The sequence below is a fragment of the Canis aureus genome, chromosome 33, assembly GCF_053574225.1.
Source record: "Canis aureus isolate CA01 chromosome 33, VMU_Caureus_v.1.0, whole genome shotgun sequence".
NCBI lineage: Eukaryota > Metazoa > Chordata > Mammalia > Carnivora > Canidae > Canis > Canis aureus.
The window spans coordinates 32,390,614-32,408,601 of NC_135643.1; the positions used below are offsets into that span (position 1 = coordinate 32,390,614).

Consider the following 17,988-nt stretch of genomic DNA (forward strand, 5'->3'; position numbering starts at 1 on the left):
GTTGTTTACACATTAGCTTATTTTCCTTTTCATGTTTGTGAGATCTGTAGTAATTGTGTTTATTTCACTTCAAATATTGGTAATATGTCTTCTCTATCTTTTATTAATTAGTCTAGCTGGCAGTTTTACAATTTTATCCATGTTTTCAAGGAAACAGCTTTTTATTTTATTGACTTTCTTTATATTCCTGTTTCCTATCTCACTAATTTCTGTTCTTATCATTATTTCCTTCCTTCTGCTTATTTTGCCCTTCTAGTTTCTTAAGGTAAAATTTGAGGTCATTATTTGTGAATTTTCTTCCTTTGATACAGACATTTAATATGATATATACTTTTAATGCTATACATATCTCTCTTAACTGCTTCAGATGTCCCACAGTTTTGATATGTTGTGTTTTCACTTTTATTCAACTCAAAATATTCTCTAATTTTCTTTATAATTTCCTTTTTTCCCAAGGAACCCATTTAGAATTGTGTTCTTTCATTTTCTGATATTGCAGGATTTTCCAGATAACTTTCTGCTACTGATGTCCAGTTTAATTCTTTTGTGGTTGAAGAATATCTTTTTTATGACTGCAGTCATTTTAAATTGGTAAAGATTTCTATATACAGTCTACTTTGGTGAATATTCTATCTGTACTTAAAAATATTTTTGATGTTATTGAATGGAATACTCTATACATAACAATTAGATCAAGTTGATTGTTTAGGTTTTCTAGATACTTAATGATTTTTGGTCTACTTTTTCTATCAATTACTGGGATAGGAATATTGACATTCCAATTATATTTATGGATTTGTCCACTTTCATTTCTATCAGTTTATGGTTCGGTTTTTTAAAATTGTGTTATTAGGTGTGTAGATATTTAGGATTACTATATTTTCTGATACGTTGATCTCTATCATTATATAATACTTCTCTTTATCTTGGGTAAAATTTCTTGCTCTAAAGTCTACTTTCTCTCATATGAATACAGCCACTCAAGCTTACTTTTAATTAGCTAATGCAAGGCTAATTTTTGTGAGACATTTTTTCTTTTCGCTGGTATATGTTCTCAAATTTAAGTTGCACTTATTCTAGGCAAATATAATTGGGTCTTGTTTTTATATTCAGTCTAACCAAGTCTGCCATCTGACTGGGGTGGTAGAAACATTTATATTTGATGTAAATACTTATATAATTGAATTTAAATCTACCACCTTGCTATTTGTTTCCTTTTTCCCCAGCACTAGACTGTCATTGCTTATTACTTGATGGGCAGCTCATAGTGGGACAGAGAGGGTTCTCATGTCTCCTGTCTATCTTTGGCCTTAGGCAGGCTATGAGTTTTCAGGACCTTGGCTATGGGCTTTTTCAGTATTTCTGCCTCACCCTGGCCCAGGAATCAAACACTTGGTAGTCGGGTTGGAGTTTTCTATTACTCCTCCAGAACCCCTTTCCTATTTCCTTAGTGCAGGGCTCATGGTAGTGGCGAAGGGCTTCCTGTTCGAAGTTCTGTGACAAATGGCTTTTGCTTCTACCCCTCCTTCAGCAGACCTGTATCTCTGCCTAGGTCCAACACGACCCACTCCCCCACCATCACCCCGACACACACACACACACACACACACACACACGCTGAGGCAATAGATCTTTGACTGGGTCCTAGGAACAGAATGGTTTCATGGCCCTCCCCTGGAGGTTTACAGTTTTTGTTTTGCATTTGAGAAAAGTCTAGAAAGCGGACAGATTTTTATGTCTGTGTGGCTCTACCTGGTCTTTACAAGAAAGACTCGATGTGAGTAGGGAGATCTGAGAGCATGGCAATGGAAAAGCACTGACAAATGAATGAAGACTCTAGAACTCCCAAAGATGCTAGCCTGTCATACAATTGTTTCATCTTTGGCACAGCACAAAAGGAAGAGGTTGCAGCTATAAAAGAAAACAGTTAATATACAGGATTAGTTTCAGGTGTACAATATAGTAATTTAACCATTTCATGCATCACTTTGTGCTCGTCACAAGTGTGTTCCCTAATCCCGATCACCTATTTAACCCATCTACCCACCGACCTCCCCTCTGGTAACCATCAGATTGTTCTCTATACTTAAAAGTCTGTTTCTTGCTTTCTATTTTTTCCCACTTGCTCATTTGTTTCTTAAATTTCACATAGGAGTGAAATCATACGGCATTTGTCTTTCTCTGACTGACTGATTTCGCTTACCATTACACTTTCTAGCTCCATTCATGTCATTGCAAATGGGAAGGTTTCATTCTTTTTATGGCTGAATAATATTCCATTGTGTATAAATAGCACATCTTCTCTCCGTTATTCCACCAATGGATGCTGGGCTGCTTCTGTATCTTGGCTATTGTGATTAATGCTGCTGTAAACATAGGGGGTGTATGTATCCCTTTGAATTAGTGTTCTTGTATTTTTTGGGCAGATCTAGTAGTGCTGGATTTTAGGGTAGTTCTATTTTTAACTTTTGAGAAACTTCCATACTATTTTCCTCCGTGGCTGCAACAGTTTGCATTCCCACCAAAAGTGCATGAGTGTTCCTTTTTCTCCACATCCTCACCAACACATATTGTTTCTTGTGTTATTGATTTTAGCTATTCTGACAACTGTGAGGGGATTTCTCACTGCAGTTTTGATTTGCATTTCCGTGATAATGAGTGATAATGAGCAACTTTTCATGTGTCTATTAGTTATATGTATGTCTACTTTGGAGAACTGTCTGTTCAGGTCTTCTGCCCATTTTTTAAATGGATTATTTATTTTTTGGCTGTTGAGTTTTACAAGTTCTTTATATATTTTGAATACCACCCAATATCAGATATGTCACTTGCAAATATCTTCTCCCATTCTGTATGTTGCCTTTCAGTCCTGCTGATTATTTCCTTTGCTGTGCACAAGCTTTTTTTTAAAAAAATAATTTATTTATTCATGAGAGACAGAGACAGAGACAGAGAGAGAGAGAGGCAGAGACATAGGCAGAGAGAAAAGCAGGCTCCATGCAGGGAGCCCAATGCAGGACTTGAACCTGGCACTTCAGGATCATGACCTGAGCCAAAGGCAGATGCTCAACCACAGAATCACCCAGGTGTCCCTGTGCACAAGCTTTTTATTTGGATGTAGTCCCAGTGTTTTATTTTTTGCTTTTGTTTCCCCTGCCTCAGAAGACAAATCTAGAAAGAAGTTGCTATAGCTGATGTCAGAGAAGTTACTGCCTGTGCTCTCTCCTACCATTTTTATGGTTTCAGGCCTCACATTTAGGTCTTCCATCCATTTGGAATTTACTTTTGTGTACGGTGTAAGAAAGTGGTCCAGTTTCATTCTTTTGCATGTTGCTGTCCAGATTTCCCAATGCTATTTGTTGATGACATTGTCTTTTTTTTTTTTTACCATTGGATATTCTTTCCTGTTTTGTTGAAGATTAATTGACCATATAGTTATGGGTTTATTTCTAGATTTTCTATTCTGTTTCATTGATCTATGTGTCTACTTTTGGGCCAGTACCATGCTGTTTTGATCACTACAGCTTTGTAATAGAACAAGAGGTCTGGAATTGTGATGCCTCCAGCTTTGCTTTTCTTTTTCCAGGTTGCTTTGGCTATTTGGGTCTTTTGTGGCTCCACACAAATTTTAGAATTATTTGCTCCAGTTCTGTAAGCTGTTGGTATTTTGATAGCAATGGAGTTAGATGTATAAAATGTTTTGGTTGGGCAGCCCTGATGGTGCACCGGTTTGGCGCCACCTGCAGCCTGGGGTGTGATCCTGGGAACCAGGGATCGAGTCCCGCGTTGGGCTCCCTGCATAGAGCCTGCTTCTCCCTCTGCCTGTGTCTCTGCCTCTCTCTGTATGTGTGTCTCTATGAATAAATAAATAAGTAAAATCTTTTAAAAATAAATAAATAAATAAATAAATAAATAAATAAATAAATAAATAATTTTTGTTAGTATAGACATTTTAACAATATTTGGTTTTCCAATCCATGAGCATAGAATGTCTTTCCACTTTCTTGGATCTTGTTGAGTTTCTTTTGATCAATGTTTTATAGTTTTCAGAGTACAGGTCTTTCACCTCTTTGATTAGGTTTATTCCTAGATATCTTATTATTTTTGGCACTATTGTAAATAGGATTGTTTTCTTAATTTCTCTTTCTGCTGCTTCATTATTATTATATAGAAATGCAACAGATTTCTGTACATTGATTTTGTATCCTAAGACTTCTGAATTCAATTATCAGTTCTAGCAGTTTTTTGATAGTCTATATATAGTGTCATGCCATCTGCAAACAGTGAAAGTTTTACTTCTTTTTTACTTATCTGGAGTCTTTTTATCTCTTTCTGTTCTCTGATTTCTGTGACTGTGACTTCCAGGACTGTGTTGAATGAAAGTGGTGAGAGTGGACATCCTTAGCTTCTTCCTGACCTTAGGGGAAAAGCTCTCAGTTTTCCCCATTAAGGATGATGTTAGCTATGGGTTATTTTCATAGATAGCCTTTATTCTGTTGAGGTATGTTCCCTCTAACCCTATTTTTTGAGGTTTTTTATCATGCATGAATGTTGTGCTTTGTCAAATGCTTTTTCTGCATCTATTGAAGTGATCATATGGTTTTTATCCTTTCTCTTATTGATGTGATGTAACACAGTTACTGATTTGCAAATGTTGGACCACCGTTGTAGCCTGGGAATAAATCCCACTTGATCATGGTGAATGATTCTTTTTTAATGTATTGTTAAATTAAGTTTGCTAGTATTTTATTGAGAATTTTTGTATCTGTGTTCATCAGGGAAATTCTCCTGTATGTATCACTTTTTTTTAGTGGTGTCATTATCCAGTTTTTGTATTAGAGTAATGATAGCCCCATAGAATGAATTTGGAAGTTTCCCTTCTTTTCCTATTTTTTGAAATAATTTGAGAAGAATAGGTAGGTATAAACTCTTCTTTAAATGTTTGGTAGAATTCACCTGTGAATGTGTCTAATCCTGAAATTTTGATCTTTGGCAGTTTTTTGAATGCTGATTCAATTTCTTTGCTGATTATGGGTCTGTTCAAATTTTCTATTTCCTCCTGTATCAGTTTTGGTAGTTTTTATGTTTCTAAGGATTTATCCATTTCTTCTAGGTAGTCCAATTTGTTGGCTTATAATTTTTCATAATACTCTCCTATAATTGTATTTCTGTGGTGTTGTTATTTATCCTCTCTCATTTGGGATTTCATTTGAAATCTTTCTGTTTGTTTATCAATTTTATTTTTTCAAAGAACCAGCTCTTGATTTCATTGATCTATTATTTTTAGTTTCCATATCATTTATTTCTGCTCTAATCTTTATTATTTCCTTCCTTGTGCTAGCTTTGGGTTTTGTTTGTTGTTCCTTTTCTAGCTCTTTAAGTTGTTTGAGAATTTTCTTGCTTCTTGAGGTAGACCTGTATTGCTATTAACTTCCCTCTCAGAACTGTTTTTGCTGCACCCCACAGGTTTGGACCATAGTGTTTTCATTTTCATTTGTTTCCATGTACTTTTTAAAATTTCTTCTTTGATTTCCTCTTTGATTCATTCATTATTTAGTAGCATGATTTTTAACCTCTAAGTATTTGTGGCCTTCCCAGATTTTTTCTTGTGGTTGATGTCTAGTTTCATAGCATTGTGGTCAGAAAATATGCATGGTATAATTTCAATCTTCTTACATTTGTTAAGGTTTGTTTTGTGGTAATATGTGATCTATTCTGGAGAATATTCTGCGTGCACTTGCAGAGAATATGTATTCTGCTGTTTTAGGATGGAATGTTCTTAATATATCTGTTAAATCCATCTATCTGGGGCACCTGGGTGGCTCAGTGGTTGAGCATCTGCCTTTGGCTCAGGTCCTAATCCCAGGGTCCTGAGATTGAGTCCCACATAAGTCTCTCTGGGGGGGAGCATGCTTCTCCATCTCCCTATATCTCTGCCTTTCTCTATGTCTCTCATGAATAAATAAATAAAATATTTTTTTTAAAATCCATCTATTTCCATCTGTCATTAAAACCATTGTTTCCTTGTTGATGTTGTAATTAGATATCCTATCCATTGATGCAAGTAGGGTGTTAAAGTCCCCTACTATTGTTGTATTTTGATCAATTAGTCTCTTCATGTTTGTTATTAACTTTTCTGTATATTTGAGTGCTCCCATCTCAGGGGCACAAATATTTATAATTGTAATTATTTATAATTATAATTGTTATATCTTCTGGTTGTTCTCTTTATTATTATATAGTGCTCTTCTTTGTCTCTTGTTACAATTTTTGTGTTAAAGTCCATTTTGTCCAATATAAGTTTTGCTACTCTGGCATTTTTTTTAAGATTTATTTATTTATTTATTTATGATAGACATAGAGAGAGAGAGGCAGAGACACAGGAGGAGGGAGAAGCAGGCTCCATGCCGGGAGGCGACGTGGGACTTGATCCCAGGACTCCAGGATCACGCCCTGGGCTAAAGTCAGGCGCTAAACCACTGAGCCACCTAGGGATCCCCGCTACTCTGGCTTTTTTAAAAATCCATTTGAATGATAGATGTTTATCCATCCTCTCACTTTTAATCTGCAAGTGTCTTTAGGTCTAAAATGGTTTTCTTGAAGGCAGATAATGATGGGTCTTGTTTTTTATCCATTCTGCCATCCTATGTCTTTTGATTGGAGTATTTAGTCCATTTACATTCAAAGTAATTATTAATCGATATATATTTGCCATTTTATTACTTGTTCTGTGGTTGTTTCTGAAGATTTTCTCTGATCCTTTCTTATCTTTCATGTTTTACTGATTTTCTTTAGTGATATTTGGATTTCTTTCTCTTTATTCTTTACATATTTATTAGCCAGGTTTTTTTTAAGGTTTTATTTATTTATTCATGAGAGACACACAGAGAGAGGCAGAGACATAGGCAGAGGGAGAAGCAGGCTCACTGTGAGGAGCCTGAAGCGGGAAGCAATTTCAGGACCCCAGTCGAAGGCTGAGTTGAAGGCTGACGCTCAGCCTCTGAGCCACCCAGGTATCCCTTATTAGTGGTTTTGATATATGGTTACCATTAGGCTTCTGTATAACCACTCCATGACCTCTGCATTTAGCAGTCTTCTTATTTGCTGCTGTTGTTAACTTCACTCAGTGTAGAGAAGTGAATTTTCTTGCCAAATGAATCGAGTGTGTTCTTTTCTTTCTTTCTATATTTCTTTTTTTTTCTTTTTACCAGCTATTGGAAATATTTGTATAGATTTAAATCCTGGAAGGACTCCAATTATGAAGAAATTTTATGAAATATTCCAGTCCTTAATAAAAGATTCCACTATTTCTTAAATCACTTTTTAGTAAATTTATTTTTTATTGGTGTTCAATTTGTCAACACATAGAATAACACCCATTGCTCATCCCGTCAAGTGTCCCCCTCAGTGCCCACCACCCAGTCACCCCCACCCCCCGCCCACCTCCCCTTCCAGCACACCTAGTTCGTTTCCCAGAGTCAGGAGTCTTTCATGTTCTGTCTCCTCTTCTGATATTTCCCACTTATTTTTTCTCCTTTCCCCTTTATTCCCTTTCACTATTTTTTATATTCCCCAAATGAATGAGACCATATAATGTTTGTCCTTCTCCGACTGACTTATTTCACTCAGCATAATACCCTCCAGTTCCATCCACGTCGAAGCAAATGGTGGGTATTTGTCGTTTCTAACGGCTGAGTAATATTCCATTGTATACATAAACCACATCTTCTTTATCCATTCATCTTTCGATGGACACCGAGGCTCCTTCCACAGTTTGGCTATTGTGGACATTGCTGCTAGAAACATTGGGGTGCAGGTGTCCCGGCGCTTCATTGCATCTGTATTTTTGGGGTAAATCCCCAGCAGTGCAACTGCTGGGTCGTAGAACAGATCTATTTTTAACTCTCTGAGGAACCTCCACACAGTTCTTAAATCACTCTTTATGGCTTCTTTTTCTTCACATAATTCTAATGTTCCTCAACTACCCCATTCATTCTTAATATAATCATGTATAAGTTGCACAGTATGTGCCAGGCACTATGGTAGAAACTTTTATATACGTTACCTTCACAGCACATAGCCTCTCTTTATATTTCTTGTTGCCTTCTTCTGCTCTGTCTTGATTTTCAATTCTAGTATCTCTAGGCCTGATCTTTGTCCACATATTGAGGTATACATTTCCAACAGATTTCTGGTTTGTTGTTTTTTTTATATATTGTCCTCACTTGCCCTTCAAACTTGATATGCCTGACATAGGAAGCATACATTTATACTTTTACACATTCATTTATGCCATTCCAGCTGCCATTTTATATCACAACAGAAAATATGTCCTAAAAAAATTACCACAGAAAGTACTGTAGCATATTTCAATATTGACATAATTCTATATACCTCAAACCCTATAAAATTATATTTTTAATGATTTGATATTCCTTTTTTTTTTAAATGGGGACATGACCCTTTTTTTTTTTAATTTTTATTTATTTATGATAGTCACAGAGAGAGAGAGAGAGGCAGAGACACAGGCAGAGGGAGAAGCAGGCTCCATGCACCAGGAGCCCGATGTGGGATTCGATCCCGGGTCTCCAGGATCGCGCCCTGAGCCAAAGGCAGGCGCCAAACTGCTGCGCCACCCAGGGATCCCTGATTTGATATTCCTTACTATATTATTGATCATGATAAAAGGAAAATAAAGGGAGCTGAAAAAAAATCACAAAATATATTAAGCACCTGCTTTAAGTTAAACATATGAAAATATAATTCCTAAAAAGGATGAATTTCACAAAATTTGGAAGAGAGTAAAAAAATCATTCTCTGAATTAACTTTTACAGTGTTAGAGTGTTCCCCCAAATTCCATCAGAAAGATTATAACTCTTTCCTTAATTTTATCAAAGAGAATAAATATAAAAATAAACTTCTGGTATTTTTTATTGTTGTCTACAATGGTGTAATGGTAAGTAACTGAAGGATAATGATCATTATAGAGTCTAAAATAAGAGAACAATGATTTCCCAATATTTGTCCACTTTATCCATAGCAGAAGGTATTGTGATTGATCAATGAAGCACCTGGGTCAGACATACCATGTCTTTATAGTAAGAAGTTATTCTACTTTGATAACTACTTTACACAGGCTCATCTATCCACTTTTTCTTTTTAGTGTACCAAGTTGTTTTTCTTATTGGGAGGAAATACACTCAAAAAACCAACTCCCAGATAATTGAAAAATTGAATTCCTGTGTCTTGAAGCTAAGACCTGGGCCTTTAACCAGAGATGACTGACCCATTTATGACAGAGCTCCTCCTTGTGGCTAAGCAAGAGGAATCTATTTTCTCATTCCTCCACCACATCTTATAATAAGCTTCATTTGTGTAAAATTCTGCTTGGTATGACTTAACAAAGTGTTCCAGTTTTTATTATTGACCTAGAATTTTGTTCTTCATTCAAATAGCAAATCCATTTGCTTTTGCCTGAAATTCTTGAATGAATTTTTATAAAATTTGTTTTAAGAAAAATTATCAGTGTCTTACCTAAATACTTGAAAAACAATTGTAAAAGGAGAGAAAATTCCATAATTTTGTTATTTTAACACAGCTATTTTCATTTTTTGGTCTTTTGTTCTGGTCAGATTGCTTTATAGAAGAGTGACAACAGTTGACAAGTCAGTAATGTATGTATACTGTGGCAAGTTTTCTTTCTTTCTTCAAAGGGCCAGATGGTAAATATTTTAGGCTTTACAGTGCATATAGTCTCTGGTGCAACTATTTGACTTTGCTTTGGTAGCACAAAAGCAGACATAGACTTTATGGAAATGAATGAGTATGGCTCTGCTCCAAAAAAAATTTTTTTTAATTTTATGTAACTTTCATGTATCACTAAATATTCCCCTTTTGATTTTTTTCAGCATCTAAAAAGGTAAAATACAGTCTTGGCATATATGCCATACAAAAGTAGGCAGTAGGCTGGATATCCATGGGTCATAGTTGGCCTGTCCTGTTTAAAACCATAGCTCTAGTTCTGATCTATATGCTCAGCTCCTCAGCCATATTTTCAGGTTTTTCCTGTCCATCTTGATATGAATATCCCAAGAGCACCTCAAATCGAAATCATTTAAATCCTAACTCAGAACATAAGCCTCATCTAAACTATCTGCTTCTCTGAGATCTCCTACTTCTTTCCATGGAATATTGTATCTCAGTCATCCAGATCTGAAATTTAAAAATCACCCTTGTCAAGTCCTATCCTGTCTCAAATATATCTTCAGTTTGTAATTCCCACATCCAGCATCTGAGTTCAGCCCTTCATTACTTAGCCTACATTGTGGCTATGGCACTATAATTGGTTTCCATGATTCTAGTTTCCCATACTCCAATGTATCTAATATACTGCTGTCAGAATAAGCTTCCTAAAGTGCTGCTCTAATTATGTCACTACACTACAATATTTTAAAACCTTGTACAACTCTATTGTTTGCCAAATCATATTAAAACTCTTTAACTAGCATTCAGAGCCATCCAAAACATTATCCCAAATATATTTCTAAACTTGCCTCATCCTAAGCCTTTGTTCATTCATTCAACATATATGAATGAACATCTATTAGTGCCAAGGCAGTGTGATGGATGCACAAGGAGATAAAATGATAAGAACAAACCAATCAAGACCTGTGGTCTTGGAGATTATAGCCTCCCTGTGGAAAAAGACATCAGTTAAATAATCACATAAAAGCTACAAGAATAAAACTGGCATGTAAGAAGAGCATGAAAAAATATTTTCAAAATAGTGAAAGAAAAGAACTTTGAATCTAGGATTTTACATAAAACTAAACTATGTATCTAATTGTGTGACTGAAATAAAGATATATTCAGGCAGACAAGGAATCAGAACAGTCATCACATTCCACCCTCCGTGGAAACATTGGGAGTAAGGTCACTTAAAAGTTTGATATGGCCAGGACACCTGGGTGGCTCAGCAGTTAAGCATCTGCCTTTGGCTCAGGGCGTGTCCCGGGTTCAAGTCCCACATCGGGCTTCCTGCATGGAGCCTGCTTCTCCCTCTGCCTATGTCTCTGTGTCTCTCATGAATAAATATATAAAATCTTTTTAAAAAAAATTTGATATGGCCTGGTTGTGGTGATACTTTGTGCACATACATCAAAGCTATATGAAATCATATGCTTTAAATATATGCAGATTATCCTATGTTAATTTTATACTAATAAAACTACTAAATATTCAATAGCAAAATTTTATAGGAGTATATAAACCTAAAAATAAAAGAATAAAAGAAACACCTGTGTAGCCTATATCTCAGTTTTTTAAAAAATCACATAAATAAGTACAAAACTATGACTATGACTGGTGCTATGAAGAAAGGTACAGTGAGCCTAGAATAATGTTGTTGGACTTGGAAGCCTTCCCTGTAAAAGCCATGCCTAATCTGAGATTAATCAACTAACAGCCAACAGTTACATAGCTATGCTATATGCCAGGTACTATTTTATGTGTTTCACATGTGTTATTAACCCATTTAACCCTTACAACATTGCTTTAGTTGGTTCTTTTGTTCTCCTATTTTTACAGCTGAAAAATTAAGGTACATAATAGTTAAGTGTCTTGCCCTGAGATCGCACAGCATTTAGTAGTAAAATTGAGATTATAAATTATATTTATAAATTATGAGATTATTATAAAGTCTGGTTCTAGGGTACACACTCTTAACTACAGAATTAGTAAATGAAGAGAGAGGAGAAAAATCACAGGCAGATGAAACAATACACAAAATGATCCTATGGTCTTGGCAAGTGTGAGGCACTTAGAATAGGCCAGTGTGGCTAGGGCTGTGAGGAGAGAGAAACATAAAAATGCCTCTGGAGAGATGTAGAGACCCATCATGCAGAACCCTCTAAACCAGGTTGTAGAATGTTATCCTTATTTGTAGGGTGATGGAATGCCATTTAAGTATCTCAAGTAGGGGATAATAGAAGACATCACTGTTGCCACTACTACTGGATAATGCCAGCACTACTGTAAATGACTTCTCACCATCCTTTAATCTTTGCCTTTAAATCTTGTTCCAGATGTAAAGCCCTGGCAGGAATGTCCTGATGGTGAAGTCTAGCTCATATGCCCATGTTTTTTATTAGAAGACATAAAAAAGGGAGGAGTCAGCCTCTATGGCTTCTAAGCTTACAAATAGTGGGGGGCGGGAACCTTGCCACCAAAAGAAAAGATGAGGAGGAAGAGCATGTGTTCAGCTGTGGATGTGTTGAGATTGAAACATCCAAAGATGTCAAGTAGGCAGATGTAGTACAGGTCTGAAGAGTATAATCTCTTCAACAGCCTCCTGTGTGAAGTCTCCTCCAGCTCGGGGACAACTGGGTCACCCATCACCTATACAATGCCTCTTACATAGTTGACAGTTGCTAAGTATTTGTTGAAAGAAATGAATAACCCTGCCTTATTAATTCTATTCTCTGAGCTTCCCTATATTTTACATGATATTTCTTCAACCTGAAATAGCCTTCTTTCACTCTCTCTGCCCAATTAAAACTATTAAATTTTATCCAACCTATATTGAGGAATGCAGTCTCCTTACCTTAAACCTCTTCATGAAAGTTTAATGATTCCCCATACAGGTTGTGATTGTCTCTACTTTGAAACTTCCTAGTGGTTATTTATACATAGAGTACTTAACACATTCTCTCTCTTCATTTTACCCACCATTCTTGAACAAGTATCATTATGTATTGAAATATACCTTCTTGTTTTGCTTTAAAGTACTTATGAATATTTAAAAAAACTAATGAGAACTTACAGTTGGAAATAAAATCTACTCAGGATATTAATACTTATATATTTACCATTAAAACCCTGCATAAAGAAGGTGGTTCATCATGAGACATCAAAAATTTCAGAAAACTGCTGAGTATAATGTATCACAAGCACCTTCAGGCAAATAATCCAATGATATTGTGAAAAAATTTTTTAAAGGTTTTTAAATTTATTTATTCACGAGAGACACACACAGAGAGAGAGAGAGAGAGAGAGAGGCAGAGACACAGGCAGAAGGAGAAGCAGGCTCCATGCAGGGAGCTGACATGGGACTCGATCCCGGGTCTCCAGGATCAGGCCCTGGGCTGAAGGCAGGCACTAAACCGCTGAGCCATCCGGGCTGCCCGTGAAATTTTATTTGAAGCAACTTTATTATTATTGATAAGAAAATTAGCAACTAGAGCACCTAGGTGAGCCCATACTACAATAACATCAAAGTCTACTATATTAAAGCTATGATAAAAGTCAGCTTGCATAATAAATACGATAAAGGAATGATGAAAGTAAGACAAATTGGAAATAGATTTTAATTGAACAATAATAATTCAATATATCTTTTTTCAGTGAGTTCTATGTGCCAGATGTTTGTCTTGGTTTGGGATACAAAAATGACTAAAAAATGGAATGCCTGGGTGTCTCAGCAGTTGAGCATCTGCCTTCAGCTCAGGGGGTGATCCCGGGGTCAGAGGATCCAGTCCTGCATCAGGCTCCTCACAGGGAGCCTGCCTCTCCCTCTGCCTATGTTTTTGCCTCTCTCTCTGTGTTTCTCACGAATAGATACATAAAATATTTTTTTAAAAAATTACTAAAACATAATCCTTGTTTTGACCTTGAGGTGTTCACATCCTACTGGATGATTAAATTCAGTAAGTAAAAGGATAAATTGCAACATGGGGGATAATTGCAACGTGTGTAATTATTGTAAAGCTTTATTAATATAGTTTTGTGGGAACCCAGGCCTTGTTATTCACAGCCCTTCTGCTCTTAGATCCAGTCAATCATTTTGTCTATTCATATGGCCCAATACACACAATCACAGTCAAACTAAAATAAGAAACATCTATATTCCAAATTAGAGAAGCACTAAACTGAAAGTGAAATAAGTCTTGTCACAGGTATTTTTCACAGCATGCATACTGTGAAAATCAGCATTTGAAGCCTAAAACTTTCGTGGTTCAAAATTCAACAAAATGACATGTTCCTCATAGATTTTTCCATTTACTTTAAGAACATTCTAGCTATCAAAGAGGAAATGTAACCTAATAATAATAATAATAATAATAATAATAATAATCATAATTAAATAGAAATTCTATTTGCAGCTTTATGATTGTGGGAATCCATCCTTATAAAGATCATTTTTATTAGATTAAGATCTCAACATCTTCACATTAAGCAAAGTGTTAAATGCATTAAACCTAGAAAAGTTCCTGATAAATGTGGTAGAGGACATTTCTTCTCTACTCAGCATCCTTTCCTTTGGAGGACCCTCACCCATTTCACATTAATATTTTCAGTTCATGTAAAGCAGGTAGGACTACTGTGACGTAAGCAAAACCAATCAAAATATCTCTGAATCATCAGAGATTTCATATGTGGTCACTAGGAGAAAGTAGGATATTCTCTTTTTCTGGAAAAAATAATTTGTAAAATGAAGCATATCTGAAGCTAACAACAGGCATCTTTCCATTATGATATTTTCTTTCTGAGAATAAGGTCAGGCAGAGATGGGCAATCTGAAAAACAGACAGATACAGAGTCCTAATGACATCATTTCAACCCTTGTATTTAGATGTGTCTTAAAACTCTAGCTCCTCCTACAGATGAAAGAAATTTCCAGATGTGAGCTAAACCAATACATTTTCTGCTTAAGCTTGTATAAATTGAGTTTCTGTAGTCTGCAACCAAAAGGTCCTGACCACTTCATGCAAGAAGTACATAACATTTATTGCTATTATTTAACAATTATTCAGGGCATCCCCAGTGGCGCAGCGGTTTAGCGCTGCCTGCAGCCCGGGGTCTGATCCTCGAGAGCCAGGATCGAGTCCCGCGTCAGGCTCCCTGCATGGAGCCCGCTTCTCCCTCTGCCTGTGTCTCTGCCTCTCAGTCTCTCTCTCTCTCTGAATAAATAAATTAAAAAAAATTATTCAGCACCAGCAAAATGCTGTTGAGGTATTATACAATATAAAACATATGCTTATTGCAATTCCTATCATCTAGGAACTTACCATGTAAGTTAGGTCATGAGAAAGATATTATTCCTTTGCCAGGAAAGAAACCAAGGTCGATAAAAAGGGAAAGACTGTGATACTACATTGATCTCCCCAAAGTGCTTTTCCTCAGACTTCTCCCTTGCTAGTTTGGAAAGCAGAAATTTGCTGATTAAATCAAGTGTGAAAAGGTAGATTAATGTCTAACAGGAGGATAGTTAAATTACCATATACTCAAAGAACTAGAATATTGACAGCAGTAAAAAAATGAACCACACCTTCACACATTCATATCCCTGAACCTCCAAAACTATGTTGAGTGATAAAGCAATATCAGAATACTATAAAAACATAAACACTTAATAATATATCATTAGAAACATTTATTAATATATAATGCATTTTATATATTAATAATACTTGTTAATATGATATATAAGTATTAATGGTATATAATATATATGTAGTAAAACTATGATGAAAAGTGAGGGAATGATAAGATTAATAGAATAGTTGTTACCTTTGGTAGAAAAGGAGAGAAATGTGACTGGAGAAAGGTATACAGGTGTTCTTAGAGGCATGGTTAATGTTCTATTGATCAACGTGGGGATCTGATACTTAGGTATATTAGTTCTCATTGTCACTGTAACAAATTACCATAAATTTAGTAGTTTAAAACAACACAAATTTACTACCTTTCAGAGTTCTAATTCAGACATCTAAAATGGGTCTTATGGGCAGCCTGGGTGGCTCAGTGGTTTAGTGCCGCCTTCAGCCCAGGGTGTGATCCTGGAGACCCGGGATGGAGTCCCACGTCGGGCTTCCTGCATGGAGCCTGCTTCTCCCTCTGCCTCTCTCCCTGTGTCTTGAATGAATGAATGAATGAATGAGTGAATGAATAAATAAATAAACAAATGGGTCTGATGGGGCAAAAATCAAAATGTTGGCAAAGCTAAGATCTTTCTAGGATCTAGAGGAGAGAACATTTTTTGGCTTTTCTATCATCTAGAGTCTGCTACATTCCTTCATTGCTGCTACATTGCTCCCATCCCTGCTTTCATCATCAGATCTCCTCCGATTCTGGCCTTCCCTTATGATTACATTAGGCTCACACATATTATCCAGGATAATAGCCCCATCTCAAATTATTTAAGTTAATCATACATGCAAAGTCTCTTTTGCCATGTAAGATATGATATTCACATATTCCAGGGATTAGGACATAACAGTTGCATTATTCTTTCCAACATACTGGTTGTATGTTTTATTCTGTATGTCCCATTTATATGTTATATTCATATGTATAATATATGTTATATATGATGTATATATTACATATATTACATTATATATGTTATACAGTCATATATATATAAAAGATATATATAGTGGGGCAGCCCCAGTGGCACAGCGGTTTAGTCACCGCCTGCAACCCCGGGTTTGATCCTGGAGACCCGGGATTGAGTCCTATATCAGGCTCCCTGCGTGGAGCCTGCTTCTCCCTCTGCCTGTGTCTCTGCCTCTCTCTCTGTGTTGCTCATGAATAAATAAATAAAATCTTAAAAAAAAAAAAAAGATCCTGTGGTGTACCACCCAGATCTCTGTTCAGACCTAGGGCATTCTTTCCCCTGGCTTCTGGGAGATTTGGGGAGTTGACAGCCCCGTTGAGTTCTCTCCAGGAATTGCCCTTAGCCAAAGAAAGTCACCTCACCCAAGGCCTTGCCCTTTCCCCAGGATAAGCCTGCATCCCATGACTGGTAGATATAGGAGTACAAAGCCTGGTCTCCAGAGATACTCAACTCTTCCCTCTCTTAAATCTTTTCTTTTTTTGGTAAAGTCTCTAAGATTTTTTTAAATTAATTTTTAAAAAATTTTAGTGTCATTGACACACAACATTATATTAATTTCAGGTGTACAACATAGTAATTCAATAAGTTTAAACATTATGCCATGTTCACCATAAGAGAAGCTACCATATGTCCCAGACAATGTTATTATAGTATCACTGACTTATGCTGTAACTTTTATTCCTGTGACTTAGTCACTCCATATCTGGAAACCTGTATCTCCCACACCCCTTCATCCATTTTGTCCATCTCCCACCCCCCCTTTACTGCCACCCATTAGTTTGTTCTCTATGTTTACAGGTCTGCTCTTTGTTTTTTGGTTTTTTGTTTTTGTTTTTTTTAGATTCCACATATAAGTGAAATCATATAGTATTTGTCTTTCTCAGTATGACTTACTTCACTTAGCATAATACCCTCTAGGTCCATCCACATTGTCACAAGTAGCATGAGCTCACCCTTTTTTAAGGCTGCTTAATATTCCTGTGTATGTGTGTGTGTGTGTGTGTATAACACATATTATATCTTCTTTATCCACTCAAAGTCCTTTATCCCCTTAAAGACATAGCTTCTTTATCCACTCAAAGCTGTATAATCAAAACAGTATGGTACTGAAACAAAGACACATAAATCAATGGAACAGAAAAATCAGAAATAAACCAAAATTATACTGTCAATTAATCTATGATAAAGGAAGCAATAATATACAGCAGGGCAAAGACAGTCTCTTCAACAAATGGTGTTGGGAAAACTAGGCAGCTACATGCAAAAAAGTGAAACTGAACCACTTTATTACACCATACACAAAAATAAACTCAAAATGGATCAAAGACTTAAGTGGAGGCCTGAAACTATAAAAATCCTAGAAAGGGACACAAACAGTGATTTCTCCAACATCAGTCACAGCAACATTTTTCTACATATGTCTCCTAAGGCAAGGGAAACAAAAGCAAATATAAACTATTGGGACTATATCAAATTAAAAAGCTTTTCCAAGTAGAGGAAACCATCAATTTAAAAAAAGGCAGCCCTGAATAGGGGAACATACTTGCAAATAACTTATCTGGTAAGGGGTTAATATCCAAAACATGTAAAA

The 17,988-nt window shown here is 36.1% G+C and overlaps 1 long non-coding RNA gene across 2 annotated transcripts in view; it reads right to left on the bottom strand.

Moving 5' to 3' along the window:
- Positions 1 to 17,988, bottom strand: part of LOC144303896 (uncharacterized) — a 47,465-nt gene that overhangs the window by 15,540 nt on the left and 13,937 nt on the right. For both annotated transcript variants that reach the window (XR_013370921.1, XR_013370922.1), the window contains exons 2-3: positions 15,744 to 15,907; positions 15,067 to 15,193 (exon numbers count right to left, since the gene is read on the bottom strand). This is a non-coding gene — a long non-coding RNA (uncharacterized LOC144303896). The remainder of the gene's footprint in view (positions 1 to 15,066; positions 15,194 to 15,743; positions 15,908 to 17,988) is intronic.